The sequence below is a fragment of the Halichoerus grypus genome, chromosome 6 (assembly GCF_964656455.1).
Source record: "Halichoerus grypus chromosome 6, mHalGry1.hap1.1, whole genome shotgun sequence".
Classification (NCBI taxonomy): domain Eukaryota; kingdom Metazoa; phylum Chordata; class Mammalia; order Carnivora; family Phocidae; genus Halichoerus; species Halichoerus grypus.
Window position 1 is genome coordinate 65931058 of NC_135717.1, and position 14327 is coordinate 65945384.

At 39.6% G+C, this 14327-nt stretch overlaps 2 long non-coding RNA genes and 1 pseudogene across 2 annotated transcripts; 1 reads left to right on the forward strand and 2 right to left on the reverse strand.

Annotated features, from left to right (window-relative positions):
* The first annotated feature begins 7166 nt into the window (after positions 1 to 7166).
* LOC144382328 (uncharacterized) lies at positions 7167 to 7599 on the forward strand. Its single transcript, XR_013449022.1, has 2 exons — positions 7167 to 7280; positions 7446 to 7599. It is a non-coding gene; the product is annotated as an uncharacterized LOC144382328 (long non-coding RNA).
* A 166-nt stretch (positions 7600 to 7765) lies between these two features.
* On the reverse strand, positions 7766 to 8357 carry LOC144382327 (jupiter microtubule associated homolog 2 pseudogene; annotated as a pseudogene).
* Positions 8358 to 8373: 16 nt separating this feature from the next.
* Positions 8374 to 12300, reverse strand: LOC118552736 (uncharacterized). The gene is made up of 3 exons (XR_004925672.2): positions 11959 to 12300; positions 11530 to 11623; positions 8374 to 8395 (listed from the first exon to the last, which is right to left on the reverse strand). It is a non-coding gene; the product is annotated as an uncharacterized LOC118552736 (long non-coding RNA).
* Between the last annotated feature and the right edge of the window lie 2027 nt (positions 12301 to 14327).

A 14327-nucleotide genomic window follows, 5' to 3' on the forward strand; every position in this document is an offset into this window, starting at 1 on the left:
CAGCTGCTGGTTTCATTGACCTGTTCTTTTGTGTTTTTTTAGTTTCTATATCATTTATTTCTATTCTAATTTTTATTATTTCCTTCCTTTTGCTGGGTTTGAATGTTGTTGGTCTTATTTTTCTAGCTCCTTTAGGTAAAAGTTAGATTGTTTATTTCAGATTTTTTCTTGTTCCTTGGGGCCGGCCTGTATTGCTATAAACTTTCCTCTTAGAACCACTTTTGCTGCATCCCAAAGATTTTGGACCATTGTGTTTTGATTTTCGTTCGTTTCTATGAAATTTTTCATTTCTTCTTTTATTTCTTTGGTTGACCCATTCATTGTTTAGTAGCGTGTAATTTGACCTCCATGTATTTGTGCTCTTTCCAGACTTTTTCTTCTGGTTGGTTTCTAGTTTCATAACATTGTGGTCAGAAAAGATGCATGGTCTTTCAATTTTTTTGAATTTGTTGAGACTTGTTTTGTGGCCTAATACGTGATCCATTCTGGAGAATGTTCCACGTGCACTTGAAAAGAATGTGGTATTCTGCTATTTTAGGAATGAATGTTCTGAATGTCTGTTAAATCCATCTGCTTCAGTGTGTTGTTCAAAGCCACTGTTTCCTTGTTGATTTTCTGCTTGGACTATCCATCCATCGATGTATGTGGGGTGTTAAAGTCCCCTACTATTATTGTATCACTATCAATTCTTTCCTTTATGTTTTTTATTAACTGATTTATGTATTTGAGTGCAAAAATATTTACAATTGTTATATCCTCTTGTTGGATTGTCCCCCTTTATTATACAGTGTCTTTCTTTGTCTCTTGTTACAATCTTTGTTTTAAAGTCTGTTTTGTCTGATTTAAGTATTACTACCCAGCTTTCTTTTGACATCCCTTTTCATGATAAATATTTCTCCATCCCCTCACTTTGAATCTGCAGTGTTTTTTGGTCTGAATTGAGTCTCTCGTAGGTAGCATACAGATGGGTCTCTGTCACCCTATGTCATTTGATTGGAGCCTTTAGTCCATTTACATTCAAAGTAAATATTGACAGATATACGTATCGATTGCCATTTTGTTACTTGTTTTGTGGTTGTTTCAATAGATTTTCTTTGATCTTTTCCTCTCTTGCTTGTTGGCTTTCTTTAGTGATATTCTTGGATTCCTTTCTCTTTATTCTTTGAATATCTATTCGTGGTTTTTGATTTGTGGTTATCATTAGGTTTGTATATAACATCTTCTGTATATAGCAATCTATATTAAGTTGGTGGTTGCTTAAGTTAAAACCCATTCTTTTCTCCTCTCCTTCCACATTTTAGGTATGTGGTGTCATATTTTACATCCTTTTATTTTATGAATCCCTTGACTGATTTGTACAGAAATACTTATTTTTACTGCTTTTGTGTTTTTTGCTTTTCATATTCTCCCTTATGTTCTTTCCTTTCCACTCAAAAAGTCCCCTTTAATATTTCTTGTGGGGCTGGTTTAGTGGTCATGAACTCCTTTAGCTTTTATTTGTCTGCGAAACTCCATTGTTTTTTTTTTTTTAAAGTAAGCTCCACACCCAGCGTGGAGTCTAATGAGGGGCTTGAACTCACACCTCTGAGATCAAGACCTGAGCTGAGATCAAGAGTTGGAGGCTTAACTGACCAAGCCACCCAGGCACACCTGTCTGGGAAACTCTTTATCTAAATGATAGTCTTGCTGGACAGAGTATTCTTAACTGCATATTTTTCCCTCTCGGCTCTTTGAATATATCATGTCACTACCTCTGGCCTGCAAAGTTTCTGTTGAAAAATCTGCTGATAGCCTTATGGGGTTTCCCTAGTAAGTAACTGTCTTCTTTTTTCTTGCTGCTTTTAAAATATTTTCTTTATCTCTACTTTTTGCCATTTTAATTACTATGTGTCTTGGTGTGGACCTCCTTGGGTTGAGTTTTTGGGGCACTCTCTATGCCTCCTGGATCTGGATATCTGTTTCCCTCCCCAAATTAGGGAAGTTTTCAGCTATTATTTCTTCAAATAAAATTTCTGCCACCTTTTCTGTTATTCTTCTGAGACCCCTACAATACAAATGTTATTATGCTTGATGGAGTCACTGAGTTCCTTAAGACTATTCTCAATTTGCATAATTTTCTTTTCTCTCTTTTGCTCACCTTGGTTGCTTTCCATGCCTGTCTTCCAGGTCATTAATTCACTCTTCTACTTCATCTGGCCTGCTATTTATTCCACCAGGTATATTTTTAATTTCATTTATTGTCTTGTTGATCTCTGATTGGTTCTTTTTCATCTATGTGTTAAGGGGTCTCGCTGATGTCCTCCACTCTTTTCTCAAGTCCAGTGAATATCTTTATGATCATTAAATTCTCTATCAGAATTATATCCATTTCACTTAAGTCTCTTACTGTGGTTTTGTGCTGTCTTTTCATTTGGGAGATATTTCTCTGTCTCCTCATTTTGTCTAACCATGTCTGTTTGTGTGTGTTAGGAAAATCAGCTACTTCTCTTGCTCTTAACAATAGTAGCCTTATGAAGAAGAGGTCCTGTAGTGCCTTGCAATGCAGTGTCCCCTGTTCCCTGGGGCTTCAGGGAGTGTCTCCTCTGTGTTGTGTGTGCTCTGCTGTTGAGTCTTGGCCTCTTTTTCCTTCTGTCCAGTTGTCTGCAGAGGCTCTCTTTGCCTATTGTGGGCAGTGTTTGGTCCCCAACAGTGGTGGGGGTGCATTTTAACAAGATGTGCAGTGGTCTCCTTGCAAAATGAGACCTGCCCCTGCTGCTGCAGGAACTGAGGTCCCGCAAAATGTGCTGGTCTGGAGATGTGGTGGACAGGTGGCCTGGTCTTCTCGGGGAGGGGCCCTGCAGCACTGGGAAGGGTGGATCTGCCCAAGCAAGGGGTTGGGGGCTTGGTGCAAACAAGTTAGGTAGCAAGTATTGACACAGCACTTGTTCCCACAGATGGCCATTGTTTTTTTCTGGGGGCCACGGGGAGGGAAATGGCACCTGCCAGTTCCTTTGTCCCTGCAGGGGTCTTCCCATGATCCTTATCTCTCTGGGCCACATTCTGATATGAGGAAATCACTCTCCCTCCTGTCTGCCCCATCTGTTTTTCAAACTGTTGGTTCTAGTGCTGTATCTGCATGGCCTGTTTGTTGGCTGTCTCTTTAAGGGTGGGGACTCTGCTTTCTAATACCCTCCAGGCTCTCCCAGAGGTGAGCCTGCCAGTTTTTAAGATTCCAGGCTTCAAGTGCCACTAGTTATAAGAACTCATGAAGTTCGGCCTCTCTCTCTTTCAAAGGCAAATGTTTTGGGGATTTGTCCTCCCCGTTTGTGGGCTCTCCAGTGTGCAAGTCTGTTTTGTACCCTTCTCTGCACCACCAGCTCCCTCTCCACCAAGGATGTCCATGGTCCATTTAGCTCCTAGACCACGTCTTCCGTGTCTTTACCCTTCCTACCTTCTTCAATGTGACTTCTTCTCTTTCTTGCGTAAGTCTTGGGTCATTTTCTGGGTGATTTACATTGCTGTGAGTGTTATCTAGTTGTATCCGTGGGAGGAGGCAAGCTTAGGGCCCTCCTACTCTGCCTTCTTCCCAGTGGACCAGAAACAACCTATTTCTTCAAAGATTGCTAAATCTGTCCTGTGACTTCTCTGGGTCTAGTGCCTTTAAGAGATGGAAATTTTTATCAACCAATTCAATTTCTTTGATAATATTGGGTGAATCAGGTGTTAAATTTCTTTTTCAGCCAACTTGATAATTTTTCTAAAAATGTGTTTGTCATTAATTTTTAAATTGCCGTAACATTTTCAAACATTTTTTAAATTAAAAAAAATCTAGTCTTTATCTATACTTCTGACCCTTTTTCCATTCTTAATATTAATCTGTGTCTACTCTCTTTTTTCCTTAGGAAGGCTTTTAAAGCTTTTTTTATTTACTACTCTTTTAAGAGAAGCAGGTTTTGATTTTGCAATTTAACTCTATTTTAAAATTCTTTGATCCTTGTTTCTTTAATTTCTACCTTTGCCTTTATTTTCTCCTTCCAACTTTTTAAATTTGTTTCTGACTTAAGTTGACAGCTTCTTGTTTTATAATAAATGCATGTAAAACTATGACTTTTCACTTACGTACTGGATTAATGACCCTATAGGTTTTGATGGGTAGCGTTCTAAAGATAAATTTTCAAAAATTTATTAATTTCCTTAGAATTTATCCTATCTTATGTCATCTTTTTACCAAGCTTTTACCCCTACTTGCTTTTTCTATTTTTATTCTTGCTTTTTTTGTTGGAGTAGTACTTTTTTCTTGATTCTCGTGGTTTGCTTTAAAAGTTCCTCTTACATTTTTAACATGTATCTTAGTTTTACATTCCTCCAACAAGTTCTTTCCTTTTTTTTTTTTTTTAAAGATTTTATTTATTTATTTGAGAGAGAGAGAATGAGAGACAGAGAGCATGAGAGGGAGGAAAGTCAGAAGGAGAAGCAGACTCCCCGCCGAGCAGGGAGCCCGATGCGGGACTTGATCCCGGGACTCCAGGATCATGACCTGAGCCGAAGGCAGTCGCTTAACCAACTGAGCCACCCAGGCGCCCCAGTTCTTTCCTTTTTTTAAGATTTATTTATTTATTTTAGGGGGAGAGAGCACACATACAGGGGGAGGGGCAGAAGGAGAGGAAGAGGGAGAGAAGCAGACACCTCACTGAGTGGGGATCCTGACTCCAGGGCTCAGTTTCATGACCCTGAGATCATGACCTGAGCCAAAATCAAGAGTTGAGCACTTAACCAACTAAGCCACCCAGGTGCCCCTCTCTAACAAGTTCTAAGGTTAATTATTAGCTGTTCTCTTCCAAAAGCAGCAGAAATATTTATAATTTTTTATTTCAAGTTGAAACACCCTGCCATCAGCTTTCCTAGTATTATTATCTAGAATTTTCCGATTTTTACACACATCCATGAAAATTACTGTCGTTATTTTTTTTTCCTTTTAAGATTTATTTATTTTGGGGGCGACTGGGTGGCTCAGTCGTTGGGCGTGTGCCTTCGGCTTGGGTCATGATCCTGGTGGGATCGAGCCCTGCATTGGGCTCCCTGCTCTGTGGGAAGCCTGCTTCTCCCTCTCCCACTCCCCCTAATTGTGTTCCCTCTCTCGCTGTGTCTCTCTCTGTCAAATGAATGAAATCTTAAAAAAAAAAAAAAAAAAAAAAAAAAGATTTATTTATTTTTATTTTAGAGAGAGAGAGAGAGAATGGGGCGGGGAGAGGCAGAGGGAGAGGGAGAGAGAAAATCCTCAGGCAGGCTCCCTGCTGAACCTGGAGCCCAATCCCAGGACCCTGAGATCATGACCTGAGCCAAAATCAAGAGTTAGACGCTTAACCAACTGAGCCACCCAGGCACCCCATACTGTGGTTATTTTTTTCACACTCAATACTTCATTTAGTTTAGCTGTGTTTTTCAAATGAATTTGCTCACCATTGAATTTCCTCCTTCATTCTTTGAATCAGTTTTATGGCTGATGGATACATATTCTTCAGCAGTCTCTTCACAAATGTCAGTGAGGAGTAAACTCTTATTTTTTCATACTGGAATATATACATTGCATTATCTTCCTTCTTGAATAATTTATTATGTATAGCATTCTAGGTTATGAGTTCTTTACTTTAGGTATGTAAAAGATATTTTCCTGCTACCTTTTGGCATTTATTTTTGCTGATTAGAGCTCTGCTAACAACCTGATTGTTGTTTTGGGTTTTTTTTTGTAAGTAATCTGTCATTAAAAAAAAGAAAAAAGAACAGCAGGGCACCTTGTTGGCTCAGTCGGTGGAGCATGGGACTCTTGATCTCGGGGTTGTGAATTCAAGCCCCACGTTGGGTGTAGAGATTACTTAAAAATAAAATCTTAGGGGTGCCTGGGTGGCTCAGTCAGTTAAGCATCTGATTCCTTATTCTGGCTTAGGTCATGATCTTGGGGTTGTGAGATCAAGCCCCATGTTGGGCTCCGTGCTGGATGTGCAGCCTGTTTAAGATTCTCTCTCTCCGGGCGCCTGGGTGGCTCGGTCATTAAACATCTGCCTTCGGCTCAGGTCACGATCCCAGGGTCCTGGGATCGAGCCCTGCATCGGGCTCCCTGCTCCGCGGGAAGCCTGCTTCTCCCTCTCCCACTCCCCCTGCTTATGTTCCCTCTCTCGCTGTGTCTCTCCGTCAAATAAATAAATTAAATAAATAAATAAATAAATAAATAAATAAATAAATAAATAAAAATGTGTCTAGGCCACTGTGGGTATGATGAAACACAGCATTGTTGCTTTTTTAAATTTCAGTCATGATGCAGGTATTTTTAGTACCTAGCATTAGCTTTGTAGGCTCTCATACCAAGATGTACCCCGACCTGAAGCCTGTCCTCTGTTAACTGTTGGTCCAACATGAGTGAGGTTCAAGGTCTGAGACAGTCCTGTAGGGCCAACAGGGAGAAACTCTGCCTGCCGGGACCAAAGCAACAGCGCTCTGGCCAGCCCGTTCTCTGTGCCGACAAGCATCATGGAATCAGCTAGTTGAGACTTCGATGTCAAACTACTTAATTTTCTGGGCCAAGGTCTCCAGGTTTCTTCTGGAAACTGAATATGGTCCAGAGGTTCTGTAAAGCTTTATAAAGAGCAGCTAAGCAAAGTTTCTTCCTCTCGGTTGTACCTGAGCAACTGACTTTTTCCTAGAAAGGTTGTCAGAAACAGGGCAGAGTCAACAGTCACTTATGTAAAGCTGATATTTTAGAAAAGCTTTTTAGATATTATTAAAGATTCAAACCGAAGAACCCAAGGTTCTGAAGCATCTCTTCTTCCCACCGTCAACAGGAGTAAAGACGCATGAAGGATTTCAGTCACCCCATTGCCTGGATGCATGTGGACAGTTCTACAGCTGCAGGAGTCGGGGGCGGGGGGTGGGGGTGGGGAAGAGGTGTGGTTTGACAAGGGAGCTGTCTGCATCCCTGGAGAAGGGCACAGGCCTAGACAGGAGGCCACTCAGGAAAAGAAGGAACAGTTCACGGCAAAACCAGCCTGGGAATGAAAGGCAGAGATTCCTACGTAAGATCTGGCCAAGCTTTTAGATGGCAGAAATGGAGCACCTCAGAGGATCAGGGCACAAAATCTTTCCATAAAGCATGAGACTGAGAATGACTTTTTGGTTTTTGTCGACAGCTGCTAGGGACAAGCAACCGAGGTGGCTCAGGAAGCGTGCAGAGCACCACACTGGGGCTGACTGGAAAGGAGGCACCGGGGGCCTGCAGAGGCAGTCGCAGGGATGGAAACGGTCTCGTGGTGAATGGGGTGAGAACCTGCGGGGCCAGCCAGAGACCCCAGTCCCCACCGGTAGTGTTTTGGCCTGTGCCTTGCTCGTCTATCCCACAGCAACACACAGGTTGTTTCTTATTTTCTTGCCAAGGCTTTAAACTTAAACTCTGCTACTGTGTTCGTGATCCCCAGACCCCCGGTCGGCCAGCAGAGCGCCAGTGTGGCGAGGCTGTGGGCAGCCCCACGCCACCAGGCCTCAGCGTGGCCTCGCACCACCTGCCCCCACGCCCCTCGTTGAGTCCCGTCACATGCACAGTTACAGTGAGTCCCGTTTTATCCCCACCAAGACAGGTCTCCTGCAGTCTGGAGGTAAGCTCCCCCCAGCTCTGTGACAGCAGTGGGGCCTGAGCAGCGGCTTCAGATACACAGCAGACCCTCTCCCCACCCGGCTCCTTTGGGCTAAAAGAAACTATAGTATTTGAAATCCTATCTCTCCGCGTTCTTGTCTGGCTACAGGTGAAGCAGCAGCCCCTCTTAGTAGAAGGAGATACTGGATTTGCCTCCAGGTGGGTTGAGGACTTTGTTATGAGAGCGCGGCCGGGGGCCCAACCTGGGCTCATGGCTGTCCTCCGCGGGCATGGGCCCCGGCTGCTGGGCACGGCCCACTTCTCCAGGCCCTCCCTTCTCATTGGGTTCTTCTCCAGGCAACGAGCTTGTTGTGGCTTTAGGGGCTGATTTGGGGTCTTCTCCCTCACACAAGGACACGTGGTCCTTGGGTTTGTTTGGGTGTGCCAAAGGTGAAGTGGTAGCAACTGGGGACCCAAAAATGTCACTGGTCTTCCCACCAGGTGGGTTCAGATGCTGTCGAGTCTGCACAGGCATGGATTCATCAAAGATACCACTTCCTTTCCCCCCTGGAGGATTGGTCCTTTTAGGGATGTTCTGAGGCTCTTCGGTTGGTCCAAAAATATTAGATGCCATCCTATTGGGCCTGCTTGACGGAGCAGCTTCTTCTGGACTTCCAAAAAGATTGCTGGCCTCTCCTCCCGGGGGCTTCATGGCTGAGCCCACCCGGCCGCCGTCGCTCTCCGGGGCCTGGAACATCTCAGTAAATTTCTTATCTGTCCCTTTTCATCATCAGACTTTGAAAAAAATTTTTAAAGAAAATTATATTTAAAAATCTAGATACTCATTGTTCTCTCATAAAATATTATTTCTCACGAATTCATAAGTAATAACATGTTTAGAAAGGCTCAGAAACTACATTTTATAAATTTTATAAATTTATAATTTTAAATTTATATAATGTAGTTTAAAATTTATAATTTTAAGTTTTATATAATATAGTTTTATAAACCTGATGCCAATAAATACAAATTTCAAATATAAGGACCTTTCTTAAAAACAGCTTAAACTGATTTTACATTTTCATCATTATTTTTTCTAGAATTTAAATTGCCAAAATTTACTTGTTAAATACAGAGGTTCTTACCCATATTAATACTACGTATTAATGAAAAATTTTAAAAAGTGGTTATATTTACATTTTAGTTTCTAAAGATGCCCTAGAAACATTTTCATCCATAGCTTAAGATACTCTGGGTTTTGTGAGATCATACCTTTTTAAGATAATCTCTGAAAAATTCCTATGCAGTCCCCATTACAGTTTTGATGATCGCCTGACTTTAGAATGAGATACTCTCATTCTCTGCAAGCATTGCAAGCATCTCTGCAAGGTTTCAATTTCAATACCTTTCTCTTTAAATAAAGTTTAAGTCTTCTCGATATTACATAAAAACTTTTGCTTAACTCTTGCAGCTTTTTCTATCATCCTGCTTCTCCCCTTTCAATAGACTTGAGCATTCTTTAATGTGTCATCTCATCCACAGATTCATCTTTCCAACACTTATTTTCTGCTTTTACACTAAAATCGGAATTTCAGTCCTGGAATTCCACTAAAAAATTTTAAGGGTCATCAAGGATCTTTTTTTTAAAGTCTTTATCCTCCTTTACTTCTCAGCAACAGCTGAAAACAATGACCATACCCTCCCTCTGCTCTCTAATCCCATTTTATTTCTAAAGGACAGCAACCGCGGTTAGTCCCTGACCCTTGCTATTCCTCTTATCAAATCCTCTCAGAGTTGGTTAAATCTCAAGGCTTCAAAACCAGATTCTCTAATCTACATTTCCAGCCTTGACCCCTTTACTGAGGTCATCTCTACTTTTTGATCTTCCTTCTAGTCCCTCATAGACAATATTCTCAACATCACACTCAAAAACCATTACCTGATGGGGATTACCTTTATAGACAGCTAATTTTTTTTAATTTTTTTAAAATTTATTTATTTGAAATAGAGAGTGCATGAATAGGGGAAGGAGCAGAGGGAGAGGGAGAAGCAGACTCCCAGCTGAGCAGGGCTCGATCTCAGGACCCTGAGATCATGGTCTGAGCCGAAAGCAGGCACTTAACTGACTGAGCCACCCAGGTAGCCCTAGACAGCTAATCTTGTACATTTTATGTTGACTCTTTTTGGTATTACTTTGACTGTATTGTTATTTTGTCATCTCGGGGGCACCCTTACCCTTAGGATGCTGACCACCATACTCTGTCTTGCTTTTCTTTTCTGATGCAAATGTTTCTCACAAGAGTCAGACTATCAATTGTTTGCCTTTGTTTTCTTTTGAATAATTTCCTATTCCATAGAGATTGGATCTTATGGAAGTCTTCTTCTGAAGTTCTTTTCAGACACATACTTGACTATATTGTTTGGAAGCTTAAGTCAGCCTAGAGCTATCTCTTCTTCCCAATCCAGACTCTTCACCTCAAAACTATGTCCATCAAATATCTTAACCCAGGTAGTCTCTGGCCTGGGGATTCATGAGATAAAATCCTTCTAGAGATGTTAGGACTATGGACTGAGTTGGTTGAAAGCTAAGTGTTTGTTTCACAGGGTAGACCTTAAAGTGGCTAATAATTTTATGTCATAACCTAACTCATTTCCATTGGAATCTACAGAATACCTACGGCTATTCTTACAAACTTTACAAGATTTGATACCTTCCTTAATAGATTTCTATATGACACCGTAGGGGGACAACTCCTGGCATTCTCATTCACATGTTGTCACGTTACTTGCTCAATGAAAACTATAGTAATACAATGTGACTAATTTATAGGAAATCTAGAAAAAAAATTATTTTCGATGTTTCTTTGGCCACAAAAAGGACCAATCAACAGAATGTGCTAGTTCCCCTGATAGGTATAGCTGTATAATGAAATTTGCAAGGATGCAGCTTTTGTGACTAAAAGAAATTAGTGGTAGGTGCATCTACCTCATTGTTCCAACTTAGGACTCACAATGCAGTCTTCTCATCTTAAATCACTGGTAGCCTCCCCTATGAAGGAGGGTATAAATGGCATGATAATCCGGTTCTGCTTGGCAAATACTTATATAGTTTTCATTACGTATCAATAAGTTGGAATCCTGGATTGCACATTAATCTTTTCTGCGATTGGATTGTTAAATCTCTGAAAGGCTGATTAACTCAAATTAATGAAAAAAAAAATTAGTTCCTGAACTTGCAGTGAATGCTAGGAGCACGATGTTACTCTGTAAGGCCCTGATTGAGAAGTCATTTCCACTTTTTCACTAGCATCTCTTTTCCTTTTCAAAATCCAACAAAGAGAAAAATATATTCCTTTGAGAAAAATGTTTGCATAATGACCTAGTAGTCATTCTTGATGAAGACAACACATTACAAATTTATAATTACAAATCACAACAAATTATCATGAGAGTAATCCATTCTCAAATCTCACTGAAGGGTTTAGATTACAAGAGAAAGTCAGAATCAAGATCAAATTATTACTCAAAGTTTGGGAATTTTTAAACATACTGAAAAATATTAGTCGGGACTCAGACGTTTGTATACCAATATTCACAGCAGCATTACTAACAATAGCCAAAAGGTGGAAAACCACAATTGTCCACTGCCAGATAGATAAATAAAATGTGGTATGTATAAAATATTGCTTATCTTAGACTACCACAATCTTTTTTATTACAAGCTTACTATAAAAATTATTAATTTACGAATTCAGTCAACTTCATCTATAAAGAGGAATTATACTACCAGTATCAAGTAGCAACAATATGAATATAATAAACATTTTTATCAGTGAGAATTTTCATATTATCCAAAATAGTCTTATATACTACTACTAGAGAAATAAAAATTCCTTTTCAGTAGGACAGAAATTAAGAGACTGACTTACCGAACTTGTACTTAACAGGTTTTCCTGAAGTTGTTCAATTTTGCCCGCTTGTTTTTTGACTGTAACTTTTAACTTGGCATTTTCAACTTCAAGCCTCAAATGAAAATTTTAAAATTATTCTCACACATAAATTTTAAAAGTACCGTATAATTTCGAAACAAACATCTGAAGGTCTTATATAAATTCTTAAAAATTTAAAAAGTAGAAGATTTGGCAATTGTGCCATTTTTCTGGTTGTGTTTTATAGTTAATGTGCAAAATTTAAAGATAATACGCAAAATTTATGCATTTCCAAATAGCGCAAAGCCGAAATTTTTATCCAGCTTAACAATGATGTACTTATTATCATAACTGATATATTTCTCATCCTACACTGCTTCTCTGCTTTCTAAATACTCAAGTTATTTTCTGTGCTGCTTTAAATTGTACTTTTGCACGTGATCTTTCAACGTCTCAATACATCTTACAGCCTCTGCATGTCGATCTTGTGCTTCTTGCAACTAAAAAAGAAAAAAAAGAAATACTTTTAACTCCTGGCAATCTAGTATAAAACCACCATCAGCTGTTTTTGTAAATAAAATTTTAGTGGACACAGCCACACTCTCCTCTACGTACTGCTTTATGGCTACAGCAGATTTGAACTGCTGCAACAGAGACCTATGGCCTACAAAGCCTAAAATATTTACAGGGAGTCTGCTTCTCTCTCTCTCTCTCTCTTCCTCTGCCCTTCCCCACTATTCCTTCTCTCTCTCAAATAAATCAAATCTTAAAATAAAATATTTACAATCCCCTTACAGAAAAGTTTGCTGACTTCTCTAGTTACTAAAATGTCACCTTTTTAATGTATTTAAATTATATTTTATCAGCTAAGCCTACAAATTTATATATTGGTCAAAGGGGGAATGATAGAAAATTACCTTATGGTAAACATTTCTAATTTTGTATTCTAAGTACCACATCAATTATAGTTTTAAATATTCACATATGTGAATGACCATGGCTATTCCAGTGATTATAAAAGTTAACATGTTGGTTTCAGTGACAACTAGATATTTCATGGAATAGTATGAGAGGCATTATCTTCGTAGGAACCAGAATGCCTGGGGTCTGAATCCCAACTCACTGGGTATTAGCTGTGTGACCTGGAACAAATTACTTAAAATTTCTATGTCTCAGTTTCTTCTCTGTAAAATGAAGATAATAATAGTATCTACCACACTGGGATGTTGGGAAGATTAATCTAGGAAATATACATGAACTATTTTATTTTTATTTTTATTTTTATTTTTTAAAGACTGTATTTATTTGACAGAGAGAGAGAGACAGCGAGAGAGGGAACACAAGCAGGGGGAGTGGGAGAGGGAGAAGCAGGCTTCCGGCGGAGCAGAGAGCCCGATGCAGCACTTGATCCCCGGACCCTGGGATCATGACCTGAGCCGAAGGCAGACCCTTAACAACTGAGCCACCCAGGTGCCCCTATACATGAACTATTTAGAAGGGTAGCTGGCACACACCAAATTCTGTCTGCAATTAGCATTATTATTGTTGCTGTAGGTTATGTCCTAATAATATTTGATATTTTAGGCAGATGGCAGGCCAATGAAAGTGGTCTCTTATACAAGTTATACTGAAATCATTCTTCATACCACTGAAAGTGGCAGCAAATGGGGAGCATGAGGCCCAGAATACATCCTCAGTACTTCAAAAAACTTTTACCAATTCCACTAGGTACCAGTACTTTTTTCCACTTATAATAATTTTAACTTACTTCCTCTCTATACTACTCAGTGGACAATCTCATGGACTACAGGGCAAATAGTACCTCCTAGACTGAGTAATAAATATTTACATGACCATCAGAGGCAAGGTAAAGCCGCTGACGTGGAAATAATGGACTCTTGCTAAATCAACATTCCCAAATCATTTCATGTTTATATTATCTTAGCAACTGTCTGTGTTACACTGCTTTAGCAAGTACTCTGATGAATACATTAAGGCTACGTGGTATGGCATATCAGAAAAAACTGTCCCCAGGGGCGCCTGGCTGGCTCAGTGGGAAGAACATGCGACTCTTGACCTTGGGCTCATGAGTTCAAGCCCCACAATGGGTGTAGAAATTACATAAATAAATAAATACACAAACAAACAAACTTTAAAAAAGAAAGGTAAAAAATAAAAGAAAAAAGAAAAGCTGTGCCCGGAGCTTTATAGTTGGTAAAGTAACCTCAGTACTGGCTGCAAAATGAAGAAAGGCAAATTTAGACTGTTTTTCCACAGTGAGGGGGATAAAACAAGCATTTGAGTGAACACTTCTCCTCTGTCAGATTAAATGCTTTCAATTTTACATTTAATTGCTTAAAATACATTTAGAATAAAAGCTTTGTTATGTCAATGTTTTCAATCAGAAATTATTGATATGGTATAAAGTACTTAATTTTATCCTAAAAACTGTTAAGTTAAAATATTCTCAATTTATACAAGGATAGGTACCATGCATATCCCATATTTTTCCCCTTAGATAAAGGTGTACTTAGAAGACAAAATTCTCTCTCATGAAAAAAATAAAACCAATGTAAAATAAAGGACTAAATTGTTCTGCATAGACTAGATGAGACAAGTGTGAAGAGAGTAAAGTCAGTGGGAATTAGAATAGTCAGAGAGAGCTTCATGGAGAATGAGAGACTATGAGCCAGGTCTGAATAGTGTAGGATTCGGCAAGAGGAAGGGAAACTAAAAGGACAGAAAGGACAGCATGAGTAAAAGGCTGAGAGATGGTGAAATCAACCCAATTAACTCAG